The following is a 26,811-nucleotide window of genomic DNA, read 5'->3' as shown; positions in this document are numbered from 1 at the left end:
CCCACCATTGATTACCAGTTTATTAACTAACTTCCCTTGTCTTTCTTGCTTGCTTGCTTGCTTGCTTGCTTTTTCCCTCTCTCCCTCTCTCTCTCTCTCTCTCACACACACATATACCTGCCAGCAGCAGAAAACCCCAAAAAGGGTCCTGAAGGGAGCTGGCATAGCCCAGAGGCCAAGAATGCCACTGGCATGCCACAAAATGTCTCCAATTCAAGCTTCCCATCAGCTCATGAACTCCTCAGAGGTGGCAAGCGGCCATTCTCTCAACCCAGCAGTATGAAATGGTGGGTTGGTGGATGCACAACTGAGAGAATCTGCACAAAACAATCTGTACACCCCTAAGTTTACCAGCTGGTTCTGGGCACGTAGTACAGTTAGGCAATAGACTTTGGACGCTACAGGTCTTACAAGGAAGGGAGACCCTCTACAGATGGCAGTCCAACTGTGGTCAGTTAGCATTGCTGTGTGTGAGGGCCTTACTACTGCTTATAAGGATTATATGGATTCAGGTTGAATCTTGACAAGACAGAAGTACTGTTTTGGAGGGGATGTTAAAATGGACTAGAAAATTTATTTCCAATTTAGCAGCGGTTTCAGTGGAAGCCATTTCTCCCTCCCACACTGCTCCTTGAAACTAGAAAAACCAAAGATTCAAACAGCAGTGTGGGGCTGTTTGAAATCTCTTTTGTAAACAGCCCCTTGCTGCTCTTTGGAACTCCAGGTTTCAGAGGTTTAAACAGCAGCCTTGGGCTGTTTCCAAAAAGGTTTTCAAACAGCCCTGAGCTGCGCTCTGAAGTCCCAACAACCAAGGCTTCAAAGCACTGTGTTACCTGATGTCATAGTGACATCAGGATATTGGCAGCTGGGCGGCCCCTCCCCACCTGTTAAATTTAGTCCGGCGGGAATAAGGAGAGAAGGATTTTGCTGGTCAGTCAGAAAAAGGCTTAGCAAGATTGTATAAATGTTCACTCCAGGATAATAGCCACTTTGTTCCTCCCTTGTTCTTTTTGCTGCAGCACCAGGTGCCACAACAAACCAAGGTTTGGCTTAGCACCTCATCTGAACCAAGACTTCTGGTTGAGCTCTCTGCTCACTAACCAAAAGCTGTAGCCGGCAACAAACCTTAGCATGGTGCGACGGCAAAAAGGACCAGGGAGGGGCAGAGCAGGCATGAGCTTCTCTCTGGAAGCCCACACATTTGCAGTGTCTCTGTAAGCCAACATTTGGGTATGCTGTGAAAATAAAACTCATCGCAGTCAAGAATAACCCCTATTTTCCAGTAAACTGCCCCTTGTATATCACTGCTCTCCTGTATTTGCCTTTTGTGGGGGAACTGCTCTCTGTGTGAGCTGCTAACATGGTTGTTTGTCAGAGTCCAACACCATCCTTGGGGCTTCAGTCTGTCAGCTTTGCCTTTCCCTACATAAGAAGCTGCCTTATACTGAATCAGCCCATTGCGCCATCTAGCTCAGTAATGTCTACACTGACTGGCAGTGGCCCTCCAAATTTTTAGACCAGGAGTCTTTCCCCAGTCCTACCTGGAGATGCAGGGGATTAAACCAAGACTTTCTGCATGCAAAGCAGATGCTCTACCACTGAACTGCGGCCCGCCCCCAATAGAGATGATGATCTGTTTTCTTTCTGACACAGAGTGGGGGATTCAGCCAGTTAAAAGATAGAAATTGCTGTGTCTTGTCTGGAAGCCTGTTCCTGACCTTTGTTCCAAACAGCCCTCCAACCTGCTTTCTTGGGGGAGAGACTGCATGGTCTTTATTAATTGTTGGCCGTTGTTTCACCCCAACCTAATATCCCAAGGCAGGTCATGATGCTGCTATCAATTTCACAGGAAAGGCCCTATGAATATGCAACTTAACCTCTGGGTCTGGGGTTTCCATTGGAAGAATCTAGACTTCCTAGATCCAGCCTGCATCTTCTAATTTCCAAATTAGTCCACAAAAAGCAAAGGGAGCCATAAGGAATACGTGAACATGCTGGCTCATATAAAAGTATGGATGTGTTGGTCCATTTGTTAAGCCAATCAAAATGTTATAAAATAACGTGCAAGCTTTCGAGTTTAGTTTGACATCAAGCCAGACAAATAATTCTGGAGACCTCAACAGATTGCACACTATTTCGCAACATTTTGGCTGATAAAAATGCCTAATAAAGGCATTTTTAATGTGGATTTTTCAAAGCAGTTCAAGGATAGCCAAAGTGGTGCCCTCCAGGTGTTGTGGACTTCCAGTTGTCAGGGATGATGGAAGCTGCAGCCCACCCCATGTGGAGGGTACTGCATTGTATTCCCCTGGTCCAGTGTTTCAGAAGCCTGAGCTACATCAACCTCACATGTTCCACCTCCCCTCTTCCTCCTTACCCCAGATCTCTCCCCTCTCCAGTGCTCCTAAGTGCCAACCCTAAAATACTGTGTACAAGGAAGGGTTGCAGTTCGTGTTGTAAAAGGGTTAGGGGAAAGCTTGCACAAAGCTTAGCAAAAACAGGTTTTTGCTTTTTTTTCAGTTGTATCACTATCAGAGTGTGAGAGAAAAATGTCACCTAAAGGTGTTAAAACTGACAAGAAACAAAAGCACCAAACTACATACTGGAAGGGATATAGTAAGAAAATACCACACATGAAAGAAGAAAGGGCAGTTAATAAAGACTGCTACTGTCTAAGCAAACAGCTGAAGGCTACTTTAGCAGTGATATCAAGGAATGTAGGATGCAGCCTAGTCAGATTCTTGATCCATTTAGCTCAGTATTGTCTGCACTGATTGGCAGTGCCTCTGACAGGGGCTTTTTTTCCAGCCCTATTGGGACCTTCTGCATGCAAAGCAGATGCTCTATCACTAAATGATGGCCCTTCTGCGTGCTCAGTGGGACTTACTCCAAGGAAAGTGTGCATAGGATTGCAGTTTAATCCCACATAGAGTAGACCCATTGAAATTACTGTGCATGACAAACCTATGTCCACTAATATCAAAGGACTGCTCTGAGTTAGGGATGGGGAGGAAATTTGATTTAGTTCACATTTAAAGGCAAATCTACTGAATTAGCACTTCCTGAAACAATATGAGAATTGAAACACAGCCTTTGAAGTTTTCACTTCTCCAAATTTTGCAGTGCAAGCAAGCAACATGTAAAAAATGCATGTTATTAGGGGAAATTGATTCGCAAAAATGTGTACTACATACATATCTGTGCATATTATAAGAAAATAGTTCTAAAATGGTAATGAATTTTCACAAATCCTTTTTCAAAAAAAGATTGCAAGCCGATGTGGAAATGTGGAGAACTGAACTTATGAATGAAAAAAATGAGCAACTTAGAGGAGCCAAAATTTACAGATTCACCCAACCCTAAGTAGAACTTAGTTGGCTTTAAAAAATTCTTACATTTTATTTATCTTTTGGGTACATGTTTTGCCCAGTAACCTTTTCCTTTATAAAACAACTTTGAAGGGGATGAGTGAAGTGAGAAAGTAGCAGAAGGTGGGTTGGATCATTTGATCCTTTTCTATCCCACCACATGATTTCCATCGTTAGTATAAATTATCTGCATTATGGACAAAAGTGACTTTCCAGAGTTCATGAACTCGTACGTGGCAAACTTGTGACAACCAAATCTACCTTGCTCAGAAGATAAAATGAGGAAAGTGGGAGAAAAATAAAAGATTGCTATCAGATGTTGGGGTGCTGGTCAGGTTCCTTGTACCTGTAATTGTTTTAGGAAAAACAAGCACGTAGCTCCCTGCTACCAGTAGTGGCTGGTGTCCATGGGAACTGGTAAGGCGGAAGGAGCCTGACAGTAGGTGGCGCTAGAGCAAAATATAGGCAGAGTCAACTGATTCTAGGTTTGTATCCAGCCGCCTCCTGGCTGAATTCTACAAAGACATTTGGAGACTAAGAAGCTGATAGGCAGTGCCACCCACTGAACTGGATGTAAGTAAGAAGGCATGTGGGTGGGCAGACTGAGTTTGGTGGGGGAGTCTCCCGTTTGCCTTAATATACCAGCCTTCACTGCCTGCTACACAATTTTTAACCTTACTTATGCACCCTCCAGTTGAGGACCAGTACTTCAGGGCATTCAAAGTGTCAGTAATCTCATTCTTTATAACAACCCAGTAAGGTGAGAAGGCTAGTATCATTACACCCATTTTGCAGAAGCTGAGGCCTGAGACTTATACTTTGCTGGATGCATGACAAGGGTGAGATCTGAATTGGGTTCCACCAGTTCTCTACTTACAAGTTCTTAATCTTGCTGACACAGCAGAGCTGTCTGTCCCAATTCTGAGCTGCAGGGACCAAGGTGCTCCTTAAAGGATCAAGACAGTATTCTATCCTGCTTGGCTTGCAAGAATTTGCCAGGGAAAGATAGTATCATGATGTGAGCCTCGAGCCAGCTAGAACCAGGACCAACTAAGCATCTGTCTGATATTTATCTGGAGGTGTCTTTTTATAGAAATGGCAGCCCTTGCGATTCTCTTTTCCTACCCCGCCACCCCCCAAATAAAAGGAGCCTAAAGTTAATTATTTTGCCAATTTCATGCTGCATGCATTATGCATCTTGCCTTATCTCTCCTGTAATTGTAGGCAGGTATGTAAATGTTATATATCTCTTTAAAAATGCTTTAAATGCTTTAAAAACGAAGGTGGGGTGCCTCTTCCCCCGCCACATTGAAAAACTAGCAGAGTTAATAGAAAACGCTGGTGAACAAGAAAGGATTTCAAACTTGTGTCTTGGGAGGTTAATTATATTGATAGTAACATCTGATATGAAAATATTTTTGCTGGGAAGAGGAGGATAGGGAAATAAAGGAATCGAAAGCTGCAATTTTGTGCTTGCCTTTATTAGGAGATAGAAACTTTCTGCTTCCTGTGTTGGGAGCCACTGCAATGAGACTGGGGATTATGGTGGAGTTTTACCTCTCTAACACCAGTGTGGGGTTTTTTCCTCCTATATGTGGAATTATCTCAGATTTTGTTACAAGGAAAGTCAGGAACAGCAAGAGCCATAGCTCAGTGGCAGGGGGGTCTGCTTTGGTATGCAGAAGGTCCCAGGTTCAATCCCCAGCATCTCCATGTAAGGGTGGGAACATCCCATGTCTGAAACACTGGAGAGCTGCTGCCAGTCAGTGTGGACAATACTGAGTTAGATGGACCAATGTTCTGACTCCATTCCTATGTTTCTAGGTTCAATCGTACCTCGGAAGTTGAATGGAATCCGTTCTGGAAGTCTGTTCGACTTCCAAAACGTTTGGAAACCAAGGTGAGTCTTCCGATTGGCTGCAGGAAGCTCCTGCAGCCAATCAGAAGCCGCACCGGACATTCAGGTTCCAAAGAACGCTCGCCAACCGGAAGACTCACTTCTGGGTTTGCGGCGTTCAGGAGCCAAAATGTAGGAGTGCCAAGGCGTTCGGCTTCCAAGGTATGACTACTTGCAGAATGTATGAACTTTTATAGCGCAGCTGCATGAGTTTTGTAACGTGCAGTTTACTCATCAGCAGGCATGCAAAGTGACTTCAGAATCTATGCCACAGGATTTGGTATCCCTTTTAAAAGGCAAGTGGCAGTTTAATTTTTTTTTTATTATTATTATTATTATTATTATACTAGTTATTATTATTATACCCCACCCATCTGGGCAACTTACAGAACATAACATCAGACATTAAAATCTTCCCTGAACAGGTCTGCCTTCAGATGTCTTCTAAAAGTCAGATAGTTGTTTATTTCCTTGACATCTGATGGGAGGGCATTGCACAGGGTGGGCTCCACAACCGAGAAGGCTCTCTGCCTGGTTCCCTATAGCCTCACTTCTCACAGTGAGGGAACCACCAGAAGGCCCTCGGAGCTGGACCCTGGTGTCCGGGCTGGATGATGGGGTTGGAGACGCTCCTTCAGGTATACTGGTCCAAAGCTGTTTAGTAGCTGTTATGAGCATAGAGAAGAACTAAGGAAGATAGGAGGCGGAATCTGGTTCAGAATCCAGATACGATGCTCATCCACACTTCTGGTTGTCCCATGCCTAGGAAGCACAGGCCTGAGTGGTTTTCCCCTTGTCCTGCTCCTTTCCCAGGTAATATTGCTAAATCAGAGCAAACATCAATCTACAGATATTGCTGTTTGCTCCAATTCAGCGCTAAAGAGCGGCTTTCCTTGAGGGAAAGCAGTGGGACAAGAGGAAGTGTAAGCCCAGGTTTTGAGGGCCTGGGTACGAAACTTCAGGTCTCTTCTGAAAATTGCTGCTTCCCATCTCTCAGAAGGGATATAACTTCCCTTAAAATTATAGAAAAGAAAGAAAATTATAGAAAAGATGCCCTGGTTATTTGAAAGATGAGGCGGTCAGTCTACAAAACTGATTTATTTGTTTTTTATGTTACTGGAGTAAGATTTCACACCAGGTATGTAATGAACTCATAATCTTTATGCTTTTATTTTCTTTTTAGTGGTTTGTTTGTTTGTTTGTTTGCAATTATATTGCAAAATTAAAACAGGATTTATTTGTTTTTAAGGCTTTCAGTGAAGGAATGAGTAGACAGAGGGAGACTGGAGAGAGGGAATTAAGCTCAATTTCCAGGCCTTCCTCTGGTTCCCCTCCATCAACTTCTGGTTCCTGCCAAACACTTGAAATTCTATGTAAACCTGAATTTAGGGAGCAGAACTAAACAGCTACCTTTATAGAGACTATCAATCAAATGAAACATGGCAGTTTTCCACATTACATGACTTGTTATCCAAACTCACAAGTGTGGGTTGTTGTGGGTTGTTGTTTTTTAATAAATGCGCTAGAGCAGGAAGATACGAGCCTTCCGTACTAAAGCATATTATGATGTTGAGCCCAATCCTGTGCACGTCTCTGTGCACTGAGTAAAAGTGAGCCCTCCCGTGTTCAATGGGGCTTGTCGATCTCCACTCCATCCTAAAACCACAATCCCATCCATACTTACTTGGTGGGGAGTATGGACAGAATTGCACTCTTAGGATAGAGATGGAGACCAACAATAGTTTTTAAAAGGGTCGAAGGTGGTATGATAGAGACATCACTTCCCACACAAATGTGGAGATACAGTCATACCTCAAGTTGAATGTGCTTCAGGTTGAGCGTGTTCAGGTTGTGCTCCGCGGCAACCCGGAAGTAACGGAGCATGCGACTTCCGGGTTTCGCCGCTCGCACATGTGCAGACACTCAAAATGACGTCATCCGCATGCACGGAAGCGGCGAAATGCGACCCGCGCACACGCAGACGCGCCGTCGCGTCTTACGTTCCGTTCGGAATGCGAACGGGGCTCCAGAACGGATCCTGTTCGCATCCCGAGGTACCACTGTAATTCTTTTGATGCTTCTGCTCAAACAGGGCCTGCAGGGTTTTTGAAACAATACAAAAACCTACCAAACTTGTTTAACCCAGAGGCAGCAGTAGGAAAAACGTACACATCGCGAACAGTGAAACATGTTTCAAATTCCTGTAAGTTAGAGCCTGTCATCCTTTTTAGGCCCATGAACATTATTCTTGAGGAAGTGCTGGGGAGCACCACCTTTTTTAGCCATTTCTCCCCTGGGGATCAGCTTCCCTACCGCCTCAGAGGTATATGTCAAAACGTTGCTTTTCCAAGGTATCTGGATAAAAGTCAGAGCCAGCAGATTTAATATAAACCTTGAAAAGCACACAGAGCTAAAAGAGGAAGTGGGGTTGGGAGGATCAGTCTTCCAACTTCCTCTTTCAACTCTGTGTACTTCTCAAGGGAGAAAAAAGGTAGCCACTCTCACTACCTCATCACCAAGTAGGTGGTGAATTGCAAGAGCTCAGAGGTTTTGTTGGTACTGGGAATCCCCAGGGGTGTACCACGTAGGTGATCTGTGCTCTAAGTCAAGTTTTCCATTCTGTGCACTAAACAAGTCTGTTTTGCTTGCAAGCCTGCGGTTGATGGAGTAAGACAGACTGTCTTACGTTTAAAAGAACAAACCTATTTGCACATTTTCCAGCAGTGTGTGGACTCATGAGGCCTAGAACCTTGCTCTTCTCTTCCCTTTTTTGTTTTCTAAGGGGAAGAAAAAGAGCAGAACAAAGCAGCTGAAGGCAAAGCAAGGGTCAGCTTCTCTTCCAGATGTGCTTCCTGCACAAAGCAGCTCAAGACAGAAACTGCCATACGTCAGCCTCAGCTCCTCAGCCAGCAAGGTCTGCTCCCGTCTGTCAGATTGACAAGGGCTGAGTATGGCTACCCTGGAGGGGGATGAAGGGGCACCTGAGTTTCTGGATTAAAGAAAGACTCAGCACAAGCCTCCTTTGCTCCCCAGAGCCATTGGCCCTTTTAATAACAACTGCAGCATAAAAGCCCCGAGCAAGCCGCAGCGAGGGTAATTATGGTCTGCCATCCGGCCTGCTCTGGAAAGATGAAAGGGGCAACCCAAAAAGAGAAAGGAAGAAAAACTTATTATTTACTTCAAACAGTTCCATAGATATTAACTTAATGGAGGCTTGGCACCTCTGCCAGGGGGAGAATTATGCTTCTTAACTACTTCAGTGTGTGTGTTTTGGGGGGGGGGCAGTGCGAAGTGTCACAGAGGGAGGAGGGAGAATCTCCACTCCAAAGAAAGGTCTGTAGCAAATTGGGCTTCAGCTGCCCAGACTCTAGACTCCAAATTAGTGCCTGAATTACAAAGGGGACCTGGCCCCCTTAGCTGCAGATTTTAGCTCAAAGGTCCATGCATTTGGCTACAGTTGGGGAGAATCAGGGTTGGGGCTTGTGGGTTTCATGAAGAGCCCAACAGTGATTTAAGCATTGCTTCATATCCCCACCTGACACCCTGCTCCTGTGCAGAAGACAGAACTTGGGCTGCTGGCATGCCTGTTTAAAGACACACACACACACGCACGCATGCGCGCACACACACACACATACACACATACACTGTTCACATGGCATATAGTTAAACTATGGAATTTGCTCCCACAAGAGGCAGTGATGGCCTCAACTTGGATGGTATCAAGAGGATTAGACAAATTCATGGAGGAGAAAGATATCAATGGTGGCTAACCATAATGATTATGCTCGACCTACACTGTTGGAGGCAGCATGCTTGTGGGAGGCAGAACATTGCTACTGCTGCAACCCACATTAGGTCACGGGGTTTTGGTTCCTGTTCCACAGGTGCTTTAGGAGAAACTATCATTTCTCAGCCTCCCCACTCCCCACCCAAATCTTTAATTTGGAGATAACAATACAGAATTGTTGTAATAAGAAACATTTTAGATGCTATCTGTGAATACTATGTTAACTAAAGCAAGTGCTCTCTCTTAATCATGTGAATTTTGGGGTGTCCCCAGACTGTTACTATTTTTGGGTGGGATTCAACACATACTGGACAATTTAGGTTGCACAATCAACATTGGTTTGGTATATGGGATGTTAGGGGAGGGGAGCTGTCATTCTCCAGCAGTTTGGCCTCACCTTCAGGGGGACACTTCTTTGTTTCTAGAGACAGACGGAAGCCAAACACAAGGTGCTCTTTTGCAACAAACTCGCTTCCTACCCAACATTAGACTTTTTGCTACAGGTAAAGTGATGGGAAAACATACTGGTAAGTGTGGGATAACCGTTGTTTGCCACAATGTTGTCTGAGCTCTATGCAAACAGATCAGAATAAATGCTCAATAAACTGGTCATCTGGAAGCAAGCAACCTTGGTCAAATAAATCTACATAAATTTGTAAACTGATAAAACAATAGAAAGGGGAGGAGGAACTCTGCTTTTAGCTAATGAGTACAATGTGATAGGCACCATCTTAGAAAAGGTGTTCTCTCCCGCGCTAGAAAAGGAGAAATGCCTCTTCTAAGATGTCACTAACCAGATGCTTTTCCTTATAAGTGTGTATTGAAAATAATTAACCATTTTAAAAAGAAATCTGTCTTGATTAATCAGAGGCATCTTTTTTCTAATTTACCAAAATGTTTTTAATCAGTTCATCTAAGTGATGAATCAGCTTGAGCTGCTGTAACCATGCACACCTTTAGCTGAGAGCAAAACACCAGCTCCTAGTGGGGCTTTGCCTCCGAATATGCCTAGGATGAGGCCACACACATTGTACACCCAATTACTATTAGCTCGCATTTCCCAACATCTCTAGGCACTGAGCAGGAAAAGCCAACATGTACGGCGATTCAATCTCTAGCTCTTATATTTGTCTATAAATAATGGATTTAATTTGAGCTTTGAAACACACGCATACACAGCAGGAGAACTCAGACAAAACCCCTCCCTTTCATTTTGGTGAAGTCAGGGAGGGCCCTGTTGGCAGAGGCATATGTAGCTAACGTGTGAGATTCAGGTCCTGTCTGCCAAGAAGACACCACAGAGGGCAGATGTAGAGATAATCCAGGGACTTGCCCAGCCGCAAGGGGAGCGTACGGCAAAATCAGGGAGCAGAAGATGCCATTGGTGCCATCCCCAAGGGCCAAAGCTGTGTGCTTTCTCTGACGTGTTTATTCATCTCACTTAAGGCACTTTGGTGTACCAAACGAACATGTTTTAATTAAAGAAAAAGTATATTGTAATACTTTCCCCCCCCCCCGCCCTCGTTGCCAGGGAATTAAGAAAATGACTAGCTCCTTTCAGACTCTGCCAGGGGCTGTGAGGTGCCACCCACCCAGCCGGGCTCGGGGCTCATTTGTCTGGAGCTCATTCCCGTGCTCTGTGGCACAGCCCACGGGTCTGACAGATGGCTGATTCAGCCCAAGAGTGCTCAGACCTGGACAGACCCAGCCGCCCTGTTACATTCATTGAACAGTTTCAATAAAGGCAACTTAAATGGGTTTGTTTTTTAAGTGTCATCCCTCCAGGAGTGCTGGAAAGGCAAGAGGCAGCATGCTCCTTGCTGAACAATTGGGTGGAATGCTGCCTGCATACATTTCCTTGCATCTCTGCAAGGAAAAAGGGTTACAGATTTCCCCCCACTTTTTAAACGAAAGCTGGATATTCGAGGAAGGAAACCTAAATCAGCCATCAGTGCCAACTGAAATATTTTTTATTTTATTTTTAAGTAAATTGCATGGTACCATCACGTAGGTTTGCAGTTTTGGCTGATCTCCCCCACGCCAGAAGTTCTTTGCTTATAGAAAGCTAGCACTTAAGTGAACATAGGAACATAGGAAGGTGTTTTATACCAAGTCAGACCATTGTTTCATCTAGTATTGTCTACACTGACTGGCAGCAGCTCTCTAGGATTTTGGGGAGGTGCCAGTGATTGAACCCGACCCTTACAGAGGAAGCTGCCTAATGACAAGTTAGAAACCATTGGTCCGGCTAACTCATTATTGTACACACTGACTGGCAGCAGCTCTCCAAGGTTTCAGCCAGGGGACACTCCCAGCCGTACCGGGAGATCCCAGGAATTGAACCTGGGACCTTAGCTCTCCCCAAGCATAAGAAAGGCAGACAAAGAAGGAAAGGAAACTTGTTGGCAGGTATGTCATTTTGGTCCAGGGTCAAGCACATGATGGAATTTTGAAGAAAAGGGTAGGTGGGGGCCTTTAATTAAATCCACAAGCCCTACTCTGTGAGGTTTTTGCCAAACAACTCCCCAACCCATACCCTTCTGAAAACAATAAATAAGGGAGGGAGTAAAAAAAAGGGGGAGGTGATTCAACCATGGCATATATACTCTGTTTCTATGACCTTACAGTTACGGAAGTTACATTTATTTATTTTTGCAAAAGATCGTACATGAGTTGCTTCCAGATGACCTGTTTATTGAGCACTCATCCTGATTTCTTTGTGGGGCTTACAAGGAGGTTAGATAACATCAGGTATTTTATTGAGAATTCATTCTGATTTGTTTATGGGGAGCTTTAGACAAGGTTACATCAAGCAAACATTATTCCACCTTTTTCCAGAGCATTTCGCTATCACTTTCCATACTGGGGGGAAAGGTCTCATTTTAGGGGGAAGCAGGTTTGTTATGCAAGAGCACAACATCTTTAGTTGCATGAATTTGCTGGGTATGCGACTGAATCACACTTCTGGGGGTGGGGAGCAACAGAGGGAAGTGCCCATACTTGCATATTTTGGTCTGGGCCCTGAGACAAAATGGAACCATACAACTTATTCTGCCCAGGAAAGGGTGGGGAGAAAAACAAGACTCTCTTCTGACTCCCAGCCAGTTGCACCATTTATACCCCTCCTGTTAAAATCAGGTAGGCTGCACCCATCTGTTGTGATGGAAGCCCAGAGATATTTCAACACCCCCTCAATGAATGGAATCTGAGGTTGAGATCTCAGATTCAGCCTCCTGTTTTCCTAGAGGGAAGGCGCAGTAGTATTTTAGATACCTGCTTGTTTGTTTTGGCTGGCCTATCCAGACACATGATTTGGTTATGTATGTTCCTAAATTGGTTTTATTGTTTTTAAGAGTTTTTTTAAAAATGCTTTTTAAAATTGTTGGTCTTTTTAAAAACCACAGAAGCATTTGCTGCCCTGCGCTCCTTTGGAAAACTAAAAAAAATAAGCAATTTTAATAAACAAATAAACTCAGGGCTTTAGAACTTGACCTTTTGTGTTAGGTTAGCAGAAAACAAAATATCTTTAGAAAAATGAGTTATTTCTTAATCAGAATAATTCACTGTATATAACATGCCCTATTAAATATACTTTAGTAGTCCTCAGAATGCTCTAGTGGTAGTTGAGTTTTGTTCATTTCCACTGAGGTTTTTTCCACATTCATTTTTCTGTCTGCTGGCCTGGGCACTTCAGGGTCTGTGGAGAGCCATGACATGATGCAATGTGCTGGATGCTTCCTATATGATGTAGGGTAGGGGTGGTGGCTATCTTCTTCTTCTTGTGTTAGAATTTTACCCCTGAGCTCAGGGCTCTAAGGCTGCAATCCTATACACATTTACTTGAGAATTACGTTTCATTTAAGGGGGAATCTACGCACATATAAAAGCCCTTCTGAGAATGCTTTTTTAAAGCATTTTTAAAAATACATTGAATTTTCCATAAGGCTCACAATTGCCATCTAATGTCACATTGCATATTGCACTTAAGACACACTTAAAACTTTTTATTTGCAGCGGTATAGCTGAGTCCTAAGGGAGTGTGGCTCACTTCTGAGTAAAAATGCACAGGATTAGGCTACAATCCTACACAGGACTAAGCTCCACTGAGCTCAGTCGGTCTTTATTTTGAAGTAAACGCGCAACAGGCTGTGATTCTGGCTGCATGCTTACTTGGAAGTGGAGGTGCCAACCCTGTCCTTCACACATGTGGCCTGATCCTACACATGGAAGAGTTACTCTGATTTCAACAAAGCTTGCTTCACAGAAAAATTACAAGCGTACTTTTGGGTAGGACAGGGGCGAAACTAGGCTTTATTTCACCTGGGTCAAAGACCCAGTTTGGCGCCTCCCCTCCTCAATGATGCCCCTCTAGAGGCTTCACCGGGCAAAATCCCTGGCTAGCTCCCCACCCCCAGCTATGACTCTGGGTAGGAGTGTGACCTTTCGGACTAAGCTTCTGAGGAAGGGGCATGGGGATGTGGATTTGTAGTCCTGCAATCTGCACAACGTATCACTTAGGATGTGTAAGTCTCAACTGCATTCAGATGGGGTTACTTTGGAGTAAACTTGCACAGGTGGAAGGTCTGTCTCTCAGGGTCTGCCAGTTATACACCCTAACTCAGGGAATATGCCCTGTAGAATTCAGTCACAAATCTTGGGGCTGCTTTTTGTGAATGGAAGAGGGGTGGTGGGGGAGGGGCAGTCTAACCTTTGCCCCCAGTGAAGCTCCACCCGTGTACACTATCCTCCACCCAGTGATGTAGTCTGTTAGTTTATTTGCATCTGAACTAGTGAAAAGGATGGGAGACAGATGTGATTTGGGGGAGGGTCCTGATCAGATTGTAAAACGTTAAGACGCGGGGTGGGGTGGGGGTCTTTGCAACTGACTCTCTCCCTCCCCACCACCCGCCAGGAATTGCTTCGTAGCACCGCCTCCTAGTCCTAAATCCTCCTCCCCCTTCCAACCTCTCTTCCCCCCCCCTGCTCCTCTCCCTGCAACGGGCCTTTTGCACAACACACACACGCAGCTGCACGCAGCCATCACTCCCGGCTCTCCCGTTTGCACGGCTGCTTCAAATGGGCCCCCAGAGAGGGATGAATCCGGAGCGGCGGAGGCAGTGAAAGCAAAAAAAAAGGGGGGGGCGAGCACAAATAAAGGAGAGGAGGGTCGCGATTCGGGCGCAGCGGCAGCAGCGGAATATGGCACCGCAATGCCGGGAAGAGGGTTTTTAGGTGCCCGCTGGAGATCGCTCCGCTGCCGCCTTGGTTGCAGAAGGGGAGGCGAGCGCGCCCGGATTTGGAGAAAGCTCTTTCCCCACCCCCAGTCCCCAGACTGGGAAGGGGGGAAAGCAGGACCTAGCTATCCACACGCGCCATACAAACTCAACACGCGTTGCCAAAAGGGGAGCCGGCGGGAGGAGCGTCGCCGGGGATGCCAAGGCGCGGTGAGTAGCTTCGAGGCGAGGCAGGGGGAGAAAAAGTTTGCGAGGCAGGGATTGAATTGCCCGGGGCGCCTGGCAGCAGGGATCCGTGGCTGGCTGGGTGTCTGCGTGTAGTAGGTAGGGGTGAGGTCTCCCGCTTGGTGGAGATCAGCCTTGGTGATGGAGATCGGCCCTTGGACCAAATCTCCCCGCCGCCGCCTCTACCCCGCTTTACAAAGGCATCTTCTAGCTGCCCACCGTTGGAAACTGGACACTGGGCAAGCCGTAGGTCTGAGGCGGCAGCGGAGCGGTTCGCATGGAGGAGAGACCTGTCAACACACACTGACTGGCCCCCCGGGAGCTAGCCCATCTCTGGTTTTTAAGGTTCCGACGGTGTTTATGTTTGTTTTTTTAATTTCTCAAACCATTCTAAGCCGTCTAGAGTGCTGCGAATGCAATGAAAGGGCGGGTGTGCATTTTCTAAATGCAGGAGAGCAGACGAGGACCGTTGTATTCGGGTTTTACGCAGAAACACCATGCTGGTTACCAGCACAAACAACAGATGCTGGATGAGATGGACCCTGTGGGGGATGCAGCAGGGCTCTTCTTGTCGGAGGGTTGAGAGAACCTGTGGCCCTTCAGGGGTTGCTGTACTACAACTCCCATCAGCCCCAGCCAGCCTGGCCAATGGTCAGGGATGATGGGAATTGGCCATTGGCCACGCTGACTAGAGTTTAAGCCTATTTGGAGGGCCACGGGACCCCCCCCTCCATCCCATAGAAGAGACCATCAGGGGGTTTGGGGAGAGGAGAGATGTTTCCATCGTGGTTTGCTCCCCAAATACCCATTTATTGAGCATTCATCCTGATTTGTTTGTACGAAGTTTGAAGCAGAGGTTGTTTATTGAGCATTTCTGCATGGAGGTTAGATGTGTTGAGCGTGTGTTAATTTCACCTTTTCCAGTGCATTTTCTTGTCACAATAAGGTGTGTTTTTTTGGGGGGGGTGTTACTCAAGAATGGCAGATCAACTTTAATTGTGCAACATGATTTTGTGCATGACTCGTGCCCACATATAGGGATAGTTTGGAAAGGCCTCCAGAAGCAAGTGGAGTGTATGGAGACAGTGGGGGAAGTGACTCACACACCCCTCTCCTCTTCCTATTAAGAGAGAGTGTGTGTGTGTGTGTGTGTGTGTGTGTGTGTGTGTGTGTGTGTAAAATGTTGAATACTGGAACTGAATTTGAGAAACCTGTTCAACTGTCAATATATTTTGGTGGCCTTAGCAAGTTGCTAGCACTCAGTCTAACCTACTATACAGGGTTGTTGTGAGTCTTTGGGGGGAAAATTGTTCTGAGCACCTTGGCACATGTGCAAATGGGGTGCAAATATAATAACCAGAGACATCCCAACTCTAGTAAAAATATTGTTGCAGCTTAGCTGGGGTGTAAAATGTGGCTGGAATCCTCAACTGCATGATGGAATTAGAGACACCCCCTAAACCAGGGATGTCATTGGATAGGTTTCCTACATCCTTGAGCCTTGACTATGCTGGCTGAGGCTAATGGGAGCTAGAGCTCACCAACATCTGGAGAGCCACATGTTCCCTAGCCTTGTACAACAGACATAATGAGTTTGATTAGGTGTGGCAGGCCTCTTCATTTGACCAGTCAAATACTGTCAGTGGGTTTTGGTCAGATATAGAAAACTAATCCAAAAATGCTACTGTATAGACAGCAGCTTGTCTTGCTTTTATAATTTTATGGTGCTGTTTGTTAGCAATGGAGGCGTATGGGCAACTTGCCCCCTGGCACTGTATAAAACTCTAGTGGTATGGCAGAGCTTCTGTGGCTGCCAGTGTAGTTTAGTGGCTAGAGTCTTGGACAAGGATCTGGGAGACGAGGGTTCAAATCCCTACTCAGCAATGTGGCCCACTCTGTGACCTTAGGCCAGTCAATATATCCCAGCCTAATCTAATTGTCAGGGCTGTTGTAAGGGCAAAATGGGGAGCAAGGGGGAGGAGATATACTTCCTTGAACTCCTTGGAATAAAGGTGAGATACAAATGTAAATACTGCTCGCATCTCCAGACAGGAACACAAGCTGTCATCAGTAGCTGAGCAGACCAAGGAAACTCAAGTTCAAATCTTTAATCATCCATGAGACTGATTAGATGACACTGTGCCATTCACACATTTTTAAGACCTACCAATTCGTAGGGTTATAAGAATAAAAGAAAGGCAGGAAGGGCTCTGTATGCATCCCTGGGAGGATGGGTTGAATGGAGAAAAAGTAATAAAATTAATAATTCATTACCATTGTTATTAAAGTTACCTGTTATTGGGTAACAATGGCATTATCTAATTTGTTTTTCAGTTTTGCAATTAGCATATGCATGAAAGCTGCTGCTGCTGATTAACCTCCTGCTTGTACTTCCCATTAGTAAGAAAGCTGTAAAAATACATGACCACCAGTGGACTGATCCCTTTTAAACTGGTTCAAATCCCCAAGCTTACTCTGAGGAAAAAAATATTCTCTTAAGGTAATTGGCTATTATTTTAAAACCTTTGTACCCTAGCTTTCTTCAGTAGACCTCAATGCAGCTAGTAACGATAAAATTACAACAATTACTACATAGTCTGTCTCCCAAAAACAAATGTGCCCAAATTCCTCACATGCAGTAGGTTAGTCTTGTGCCATCTTGAGCAGATGAAACCAGCTCCCAAACCTACTTGATTTAATCCACTGCAGTTGAGAGTTAGATTCCACAATTACTATGGATAAGCTAAAGCTCACTGGTAGAGCATGTGTTTTGCATTTAGAGGGTCCCAGGTTTAAGCCCCAGCATCTCCTGGAAGGGTGAAGAAAGACCCCTGCCTGTAACCCTGGTAAGCTGCTGCCAGTCAATTGTCAGCTTACCAATGTTTCTCCAGCTGACTATAATTCCCATCATCCCAGACCACAGGTTGTACTAGCTAGGGATGATGGGAGATGTAGTCAAAAAACAGCTGGAGACCCAAGTCTGGGAAACACTGGTAGACAATACTGAACTAGATGGGCCAGTGGTCTAAGCCAGGTCCCTAAATATATAAAGGAGAGGGGGCTGTAGTTTGGTGGTAGAGCATCTACTTTGCATGCAGAAGATCACAGACTGGCAATGTTCTTTCTGAAACCCTAGAGAGCCACTGCCAGCTAGTGCAGACCAGGTGTGGGGAACCTTTGGTCCTCCAGATGTTGCTGAATTGCAACTCGCATCAGCCACAGCAAGCATGGTCAATGGGCAGGCAGGATGGGAGTTGTAGTTCAGCAACATCTGGAGGGCCACACATCCTGAAGATAGTACTGAGCTAGATGGTCTGATTCATTACAAGCCAGCTTCCTATATTTCCAAGCCGCTACCCACTTGAGTCAATGCTAAATCCCAAGTTGTTGCTGATCAGCCTCATTCCATTGGAATTAATGTAACTAATTGTCATTTGTTGTAATAGCAGTTCTTCTTTGGAAACAAATGGGATCAGAGCCGTGGCATGTTGAGGATCAGCCTTAATCCACTGGAGTCAAGCCAGATCACAACTAGGTGCAGGTCTACCTTAAAACATTGGAGACAGTGGTCATAGCCACCATACATGCTTTCCCCCGAAGAATCCTGGGCACTGTAGGAATGGATATCCAGCTGATATACGTTGGGAAACAGCTGATCCACTGGTGTTAAGAGGACCAGATCCACAGCCTTTAAACCAGCCTCAGTTGTACCTCAAACTAAGGGAGTCAAAAGCCCAGATTCCCACTTGGTATGCATTAGCTAACATCTGCTAGAAACAATATAACCTGGTTCCCTACTGTTTCCAATTGGCTTTGAGTTATTGGAATAAGCTCACAGTTCAGGGATGGGGGAACCTCTGGCCCTTGAGATGTTGCTCGCCTACCAGTCCCATCATCCCTGACCACTGGCCACACAGGCCGGTGCGGAGGGGAGCAGTAGTCCAACAGAAGCTGGAGGGCACAGGTTCCCCATCCCTAGGATAGATTCCCATCAGTCCTTGGAAATGACTTTGGTCCCATTAACATCAACACCACACATTGAAAAGGATCCTGGGAACCATACATTCAGTCTGTGGGCCCAAGCTTGGGTAACTCTCTTCCAAATGAAAGGCCACCCCGCCTTGCGGAACTTCAGGCACATGACAAAAGACTTTCTTGTTCCAGCAGGCAGTGTTTGGTTTTATGGTAAAATTGTATTGTTTGAGCGCCCCATTTTTTGTGGATTGCTTTTATGTATGCTGCTTAGAAATGTGAATAATTAAGTGGTATGTAAATGTTTTAAATAAATAATAGTTTGGTTAAGGGTGTTGGGAATTGTAGGTCTGCGAGGGAAGATCTACATTCTCTGGGGCTCTCTGGGGAAAGCCATGTGCTTTAAATGTATAGTGTAGATGTGGCAGAAGTTGCAGATCTTTCTCCTCAAACCCTTTCACCAAATGTGTTGCATTGCCCCCGGTGCAAAAACACGGTTGCAGCTTTGGAGCTGGAATGCTGGGTGGTGTTGACCAAAAAAAGAAATAAAGAAATGGCTCTTTTGCAGATCTTTATACCAATGTAAGGTCTGGCCCTTTCTATTAATAAAAGGAGAGAGAGTGAGAGCTTTGTAGGAAGAGTCAACATCCCAAGTTTACTCTTACTTCTTCCGCCTAGCTAATATTCTTTGCTTTGAATGCATTCAAGCCTGATGGAAACTTTAAAGACGCAAGAGCCGATTTTAATATTTAAACATGTGTTCCTTCAGGCAAGGGGTTTGGGAAGAAGAGGGTGTATGAACTTGGGGGCTGTGGGCAGGGATTTAGCAGCGATATGAATTATTAGGCAGATTAAAGACTCCTCCAGGAATTGGGCTGTTTTTCTTTTTCTTTTCTTTTCTGGTTATGTGGTGAATGGAAGCTGAATTTACTCGGAAGCATCGCAACACACACCCAGCTCCAGCCATCCTGTCTCACGCACTGCCAGATCAGATGTATATAATAGCTGCCAAGGGGTTCAGCTCCCAAATGTTGCCAGCTCTGTTGTTCAGAGACTTAGCATCATGACAAGATTCATAAGCAGTGTTGTAGTGCTAAATTCTGATATGAAGGCCCTCATTGTCATGGTTCTAAGGTCACGTGCAGGCTAGCACTATTTTGGGGTGGTATTCCATCACATGGTGGCAAATTCTGGTTGCACAATTAAAAGTTGATTTAGGAGCCCACTAAATCAAACTCTCTTCCCCACAGACTGCTCCCCCCCACACACAAATAGCCAACATTGTCTAACCTCCCTGCAATCAAATAAGGATAAATGCACAATGAACAGCTTATCTGGAAGCACCCTAAAACTATTCAACAGAAATGATTTTTTGACCAATATGGATGTTATATAGCTTGAATACAAAGTTGGCTTCCCCTGCCTCAAACTTAATATCTGGCCTGGTAATAAGTTCTGGTGGACTCAAAAGCTTGCCCACCATTTTGGATCACTTTGGTCATAATAAAAGGATTTTGATGTCATCATTTCCCGCCCCCCCCCCAAAAAAGTGTCAGTTTAACTCTTAGGATACATGCTCATGTAAGTTACCTGTTCTTCTGCTTGGCTTATTTGGTTGGTTTCTCTCTGAGAAAAGCTTATTGATTGGCAAATAAAACCCTAGGAGGCAACATCATCATCCCTGCTGTGAAATAAGTGCCTGCACTCCCTTCCTGCTTCACTATGCCACTGTTCATAAAAACAAGGCGGTTCCACACCATACATTTGCAGAGCTTTCACAAGTATTTAAAATAAGTGGCTTCCCCCATGGAATCCTGGGAACTGCAGTCGATACTTCACAGAGCTAAAATTCCCAGCACTCTTAAACCTCAGTTCTCAGAATTCCTTGGGGAAAGCCATGTGCTTTAAATGTATGGTGTGGGTGTGACCTGAGACATAGGTAGGCAACCTGGGGCCGCAGGTTCCTCATCCTTCTCTCAAATCAGCAGGTGGTGGACATTCTGTGAAAACCTAGGCCACTTGGCTCACATACCCCTTAAAAATATTCAGGTGTGGAGGTGGGGAGACTTGGTGTTGATGCCAAATGCTAAAATTCTAGCTACTCAGAACAACATCACACACACACAAAGCAGATGGATACTGATTCCTTCTGGGGAAAATAACATTAGTAGTTTACATCTGATCAACCTCATCTGCAGCGACAACATCTGGGCATCAGTACAGCACAGTTTTCCCATGCTGAAAAATTGCTGTCAGGTTAGAGAGAGGTAGATTTCATCATCCTAATTTACCTTACTTTTTTAAAAAAAGACAAAAAAGAGACGTGTGTGTAGATGGGAAATCCCAATAACTGGATTGTTGCCTCTGGGATGAGCCTGTTGCATCTTTGTCAACTCTTTTTGTTCCCTGCCCTTTCTATAATGCATTCCCACGCCAAGTACAAACAGTGAAGGGGGGTGTCAATTATTTAGCAGAATGTTATGCCCATGGCCTGTTAGAAATAAGTGTGTGAGAGAGTGTGGCTGAACAAACAGGTGTCTGTGTCTCATACACACCCTCTTTTCTGCCATTGGCTGAGCTGCTCTGATGTCACAAAACAGGTTGTGTAGCCCTGGGGTTTGGCATCTGAGTACTTAAGAAAAGGCTAGGGAGGGGCCTTTAATAAAGAATTGTAAGGTTAAAATCCTCCAGCCAAGGACGCAAAGCAGGGGCAGTAAGGAAAGTGGCCAGGGAAGAGGGGGCATGGCTGGGGAAGGGGAGTGGTGTGGGAAGGGTCCCAAGGACCAGGCAGTGAGATTCTGAGGGCCGCATTAGGCACCTGGGCCCGAAGTTCCCCCACCCTTGGTCCCCATGTCACTTGAGGAGTTTCAGTGTTTGTGTGTGACTATGCATGTTCTTGCACTGAATGGGTTTGCTGTTTTAAAATGTTCACAGCTAACAGTCCTTCAGTATAACAGCAAGTTGGCATACGTGGAGGCCAGTGTGACAGAGTGACCATAGCATTGGGACTTTGAATCTGGGTTTCACCCAGTTTGAATTCCTGCTCAGCCATTAAATTCACTTGGTGGCCTTGGGCCAGTTAGGTATTCTCTTTCAGATTTACCTACCTCAAAGGTTTGTAGTGAGGATAAAAATGGGCAAGAGGAAACCGCAAGGCCACCCTGAGCTCCTTCAAAGAAAGACTGGGCAAAAATATAAGAGTTAGATCTATGTTGCATCATTAATTTGCCTCAACCAACCCAGCTATCTCAGAATACTGTATCTGCCAACACAGACATCCAGAAAGATGAGACTGGGGTGTGGTGTGATTTAGTGTCTGTCATGTTGGACTTGGAATCTGGATCTCACCCTGTTTGAATTCCTGCTCACCTGTACAGCTCACCAGGGAACGCCACCATGGCTTGAACCCAACGCCTTAGGCATGCAAAGCAGATGGCCTACCAATACCATCTCTGACAAATTTGATTTGAAGTAATATTGTAATTTAAACAGGAGTGCCCCTGATCATAAACAGACTGCCTTTTTTCTCAGTCATAAGCAAAAGCAGCATGTCCCACATACTTAGAATGGTAGAGACTTTTAATCTCAGGGTCGTGGGTTCAAGCTGCATGTTGAGCAAAAGATTCCAGCATTGCACGAGGGTCAGGCTAGATGACTCCTAAGGTCCCTTCCAACACTACAGTTCTATGATTCTAAGGAGGAATGCTTCTCCAACCCCTGAGTCCCCTCTCAGGAAATTAAACCATACACCAAGCCTCCCTTGACAACACCCTGAGAACACCTTTCTGTGTGTATTTAACTTACCTTTTAAAAGTAAGATCTTTAGAGTACTACTTCACATACTTCCACGAAACTTTGTGCCCATTTTCATCACCGGATACAAGCAAAAGCACGGATCGCTTTGCAGAGACATGTTTTCTGGCTCAGTATAAGATTTAAATCTTTCCCCCCATTCCCACACGCATAACGCCTTTTCTTCTCCATTTGTCAAGTGAGCAAGGTATCTGCCCAAACGTGTGCTTGCAAGTTCTTAAATCTCAGAGCAGCTCAGAGTTAGCAAAGTTTATGTTAACTTGAAGAACCACCCTTCTGGATCAGCCCCAAGGGCCATATGAACATAAGGAGAGCCTGGCTGCTGGATCAAGTCTGTGGTGGCCCCTCTAGTGCAGCACTCTGTTCTCACAGTGGCCAACCAGATGCCTTTATAGGAAGCCCACAAACAGGACTTGAGTGTAACAGCAACCCTCCTCACTTGTGATTCCCAAGTATTCAGAGACAGACTGCTGCTGACAATGGAGGTAGATCATAGCCACTGAATTTTTATAACCCTATTTTAGAGGTGTAAGTTTCTGGCCACCACTCTGTCTTGTGAGGGTGAATTCCATAGTTTAACTATGTGCTGTGTGAAAAATCTATGAAATGTGAAGTCCAGCATCCTGTTTCTGACAGTGGGCAGCTGGAGGAGCATGGGCAGTTCGCAAACCATGCCATGAAAGCTACAGCCCTTCCCTCTTTATCTCCAGCATCCAGCCACTGGCTTAGAGTGAACTTAGGACTCACCTACTTTCATATGAATCACTCAGGTTCAGCAAAGCTTTCTAAGGCTTCAAGTTTGCTAGGTGAAAGCAAGGCACTTTGTGTGCAGAGAAGCTAAGGGAAGGGTTGCAAAGTGGATGTTAATTATCTTGCAAAGGTGCTGATCGCATATTACTGTTTTGTTTTTTAACCTAGTAAGGTATCAGGCTCTCAGATACCTCAATTACAATAACTTTGTAAAGCAAACTTGAAAGAAAGTGAAAAGGAAGTTGGAAACAAAAGGCAGAAATCTGGTGATTGGATTTCAAAAGCGAGGGAAACTGTTGATGTGGAGTTACTCACCAAAGTGAAGATGCAGAATGCGTTTCTAATACAGGAATGCTGAGAGAGGCAAGCAAATGGCCAGATAACAAGAGCATTCTGCAGAATGCAAAAATAGCCGGATGGCAGATAGAAGTGAATTAATGCATACCAATTGGTACCCAAGGGGATACTTGCCAGAAAACGTGTTATTTTAAACATTTCAAAATAGATTCATCTGATACATATCCTCTCTTCCCCCCACCCCTCAAATTCTGTGCTAAGAAGCATCTGTCTATCTGCCAGTCACTCTCCGATCACGCCAAGAAATAGAACCCAAGGCGGAGGTAAGTAGACTAAAGGGGAGGAGCTATGCAGAAGCAGGCCAGCTCTGCTCTGGAGTGTTTCCCATGGGAAACAAGCTCCTGTGATGTGGAACAAAGATCAGAAAGGGGATATCTGACCTTTTCCACCTCACAAATACTTAAATCACAGGGTTTAGGTTTACTCTTGACGTATGCAGCGCGAGGGGATAAACCTCCATTACAGTGGTACCTTGAGTTACAGACGTTTCTGGTTACAGACTCCGCTAACCCAGAAATAGTACCTCGAGTTAAAAACTTTGCTTCAGGATGAGAACAGAAATCACACGGCGGCGGCACGGCAGCAGCAGGAGGCCCCATTAGCTAAAGTGGTGCTTCAGGTTAAGAACAGACTACCAGAATGAATTAAGTTCTTAACCCGAGGTACCACTGTACTAACAAATGGCACCATATTTTTTTGAAAGTTGTTTGTTTGTTCACTGTGCATTTGGACAATTATTAAGATACAGTCAAACCTCGGTTGTCAAATGTAATCCGTTTTGGAAGACCGTTCGACTTCCAAAACGTTCGACAACCAAGGCGCAGCTTCTGGTTGGTTGCAAGAGCTTCCTGCACTCAAGCGGAAGCTGCGTCAGACATTCGGGTTCCTATGTTTGAATATCATTGGACACTATTTTGAATCAAGATGGTGGTTTGAACCTTTCAAAGATGCACTGCTGCAATAGCTAGTTTCAAAACTGGTCAGATTTTTGGGAGTTCCTGAGCAGTGCCAGGTACAAGTCTGCTGGTAAAATCATAAAAACATTTTACCATTCATGGATTAGTTTACAGGTTCCTCATCCCTCTTTTAACCGGAGACTCTGGGAGATTGAAGCTGCAACCTTCTACATGAAAAGCATGTGCTCAGCTACTGAGCCATGATCTCTCTGTTGGAATATATCCTGGCTTGGTGTAAGGCATTCAGCCAAATATTGTCTACCCTGACTGGTAGAAGCCAGTTGAACCTCTAACCTTTGGCATGTAAATCATTACCCCTGAGATCTGTCTTTCTGCCTCCCTCCCAGGGAAATGGTACAACAGGACCGTAAGAAACTGCCTTAAAGGAGCTTGGGCTATTTGGCCATGTAACCCAGTGTTGTCTACCCCACCTGGCAGCCACCTGGCAGGGCTTTTCAGGTGTTTGAACCCAACACCCTAAGTAAAAATCATACCCCCTGTCTACACTTCCTCCAACTGGGTGCTTTCCAGATGCTGTTGAGACTAAAACTTCCATCATCCCTGACAAACGGTCATGACATTGTAGTCAGACATCAAGAGGACACCAGGCTGAGGAAGGCTATAAAACCATGCAAGGGTGTCCTCCAGGTGACCTGTTTATTGAGCATACATCCTGATTTGCTTGCACAAAGTTTATGCAGAAGTTAAATTATATTCAGTCTCTAGGGAGCATTTGTTTACTTGTTTGCAGGGAGGTTATACGACAAAAAGCATCCATCCCAATTTGTTAGTGCAATGCTTATGTCTTCCTGGTAATCATCGATTCATCCCGCACTTTTCAGCACATTTCCCGAACGCTTCCTTAACCACAAAAAGGCCATGTTTTTACAAAGCATATTTTTCTCACTACAAGAGAGCCCTTTAATCCGCTTTAACTGTGCAAGCCTAAAATTTCTGGTGTGCATTTGAATCCTTGCCTCAAAACACCTGATGGTATGGAGGTGACCAAGTATGCAGTATGCAGCAGACCTGGGCGATTTTTCAATATATCGTTCAAAGTCGGTTATGAAGTCCACAACACACTAGCGGTTTCATAAAATGTTATTTGGCAAACATCACGATTTTGAGAAAACCGTGTAGCCGGCCAGTGCTTTTCAGTGCTTCCTCTGCCTCCTGCAGGAGCAGCAAGCGACTCACAAGAGCAGAGGTAGCAGCCAGCACTATGTTTCTTTCGAGCCCCGGCTCAGCTCAGCTGCCTCTGCAAGAGCAGGTGCCGATTATGAAAGTACGTAGCTGGGAAACAACAACTTCTTTTGATTCTGCAGCAAGCCCCGGCTCAGCAGGCTAGTAGTGGTCTGAAGGTGTGATTTACAGAGATACTGGTCTGAGCTGGCTCGGGGCTTCTTGCTGGGAGCCCCCTTCTCCCCTTTGCCCCTTCCTTACCCACCCACCCCCAAAATAAGAAACTGGGGTTGTTTTCTTCAGAGTAAGAACAAAAGACATTGCCCTGTAACTTAACTCTTTTTCTTTATTCCCATCTCCCCTTCTGCCTGTGTGTGTGCGTGCGTGCGCGTGCATGCATGCCTGCGCAAAAAGCCTTTCTCTCCCCTTCCTGGTGCCTTTACTACCCTTCTGAGGCTGGGATTGATCACCTACCCCCACCCCTGTGTTAAAGTAAGAACAAAAAAAGACAAGTTGCTGTGTAAGACATTGTTGGTTTGCCTTCCATAGCTTCCCTCATGTAAAAAGGAAGTTAAAAAAATAATAATTGAAGGATGCTACCTCGTTGCTTGCTTGCCCTTCCTCCTTTCCTTTGATAAAAAAGGAGAGATTGGTGGGATGGGGGCTTTTGGGGGGCCCTTCTGTGTCACAATAGGGGGAAATGAAGGGGGGAGATTTAACTGTTGCTACCTGGATGCTGGAAATGGGAAATTGGGTGGTTGTTGTGAGGTGAAAATGATGGGGAGGGGAGGTGCTTGTCGTTAAGCAGTGCAAGCAAATGCGTGTCTACTCAGAAGCAGGCCCTAGTGAATTCAATGGGGCTTATTTCCAGGAAAGTAGAAGTGAGTAGCTGAACTGAGTGGGGCTTACTCATGCATACAATTGCAGTTGGCCCTCAGAGTGGGGAAGGAGATGCAACTTGACACTAGTGAATTACATAAATTATTCTTATATTAGTAGAAAACAGACTAAATTGTTAATCATATGCAAGTTTAATTAATATTTTTTACTATATCCGCTACTTTTGTAAATTTTAAATTTGCCCCTAAAACTGCATAGAACATTAATATATTCTCCAGAAATCTTTAATGGTTTAGTTGAAGCATGCTATCATTGAGGTAATTGTCATATAATTATATGCATCAAATTTAGATTTTTGTTGTTGTTGTTCAATGTTTTCCCAGATTATTTGTATTCAATATGTCTCATCACTGTATTTTGGATTGTC

At 45.0% G+C, this 26,811-nt stretch overlaps 3 protein-coding genes across 6 annotated transcripts in view; 1 reads left to right on the top strand and 2 right to left on the bottom strand.

The window, feature by feature from the left end:
• The window catches only part of MACROD1 (mono-ADP ribosylhydrolase 1), a 320,217-nt gene that overhangs the window by 234,159 nt on the left and 59,247 nt on the right, over positions 1-26,811 (bottom strand). The gene's annotated exons all lie outside the window — the stretch shown is intronic.
• FLRT1 (fibronectin leucine rich transmembrane protein 1) overlaps positions 1-26,811 on the top strand; it is a 163,456-nt gene that overhangs the window by 123,490 nt on the left and 13,155 nt on the right. Inside the window, exon 1 of one of the 3 annotated variants that reach the window (XM_081891501.1) lies at positions 14,040-14,499. The exons of the other annotated variants lie outside the window; for them this stretch is intronic. The gene's annotated coding sequence lies outside the window, so the exon portion shown is untranslated. Of the gene's footprint in view, positions 1-14,039; positions 14,500-26,811 lie in introns of those variants that run through there. 3 annotated transcript variants of the gene reach the window in all.
• The window catches only part of TRPT1 (tRNA phosphotransferase 1), a 130,278-nt gene continuing 117,455 nt past the window's right edge, over positions 13,989-26,811 (bottom strand). The window contains exon 8 of the transcript XR_014163492.1: positions 13,989-14,003. The gene's annotated coding sequence lies outside the window, so the exon portion shown is untranslated. The remainder of the gene's footprint in view (positions 14,004-26,811) is intronic.

Source organism: Podarcis melisellensis (assembly GCF_964234715.1).
Source record: "Podarcis melisellensis genome assembly, chromosome: 16".
Lineage (NCBI taxonomy): Eukaryota > Metazoa > Chordata > Lepidosauria > Squamata > Lacertidae > Podarcis > Podarcis melisellensis.
The sequence above is the reverse complement of the archived record's forward strand: the minus strand, read 5'-3'. Positions and strand labels throughout refer to the sequence as shown.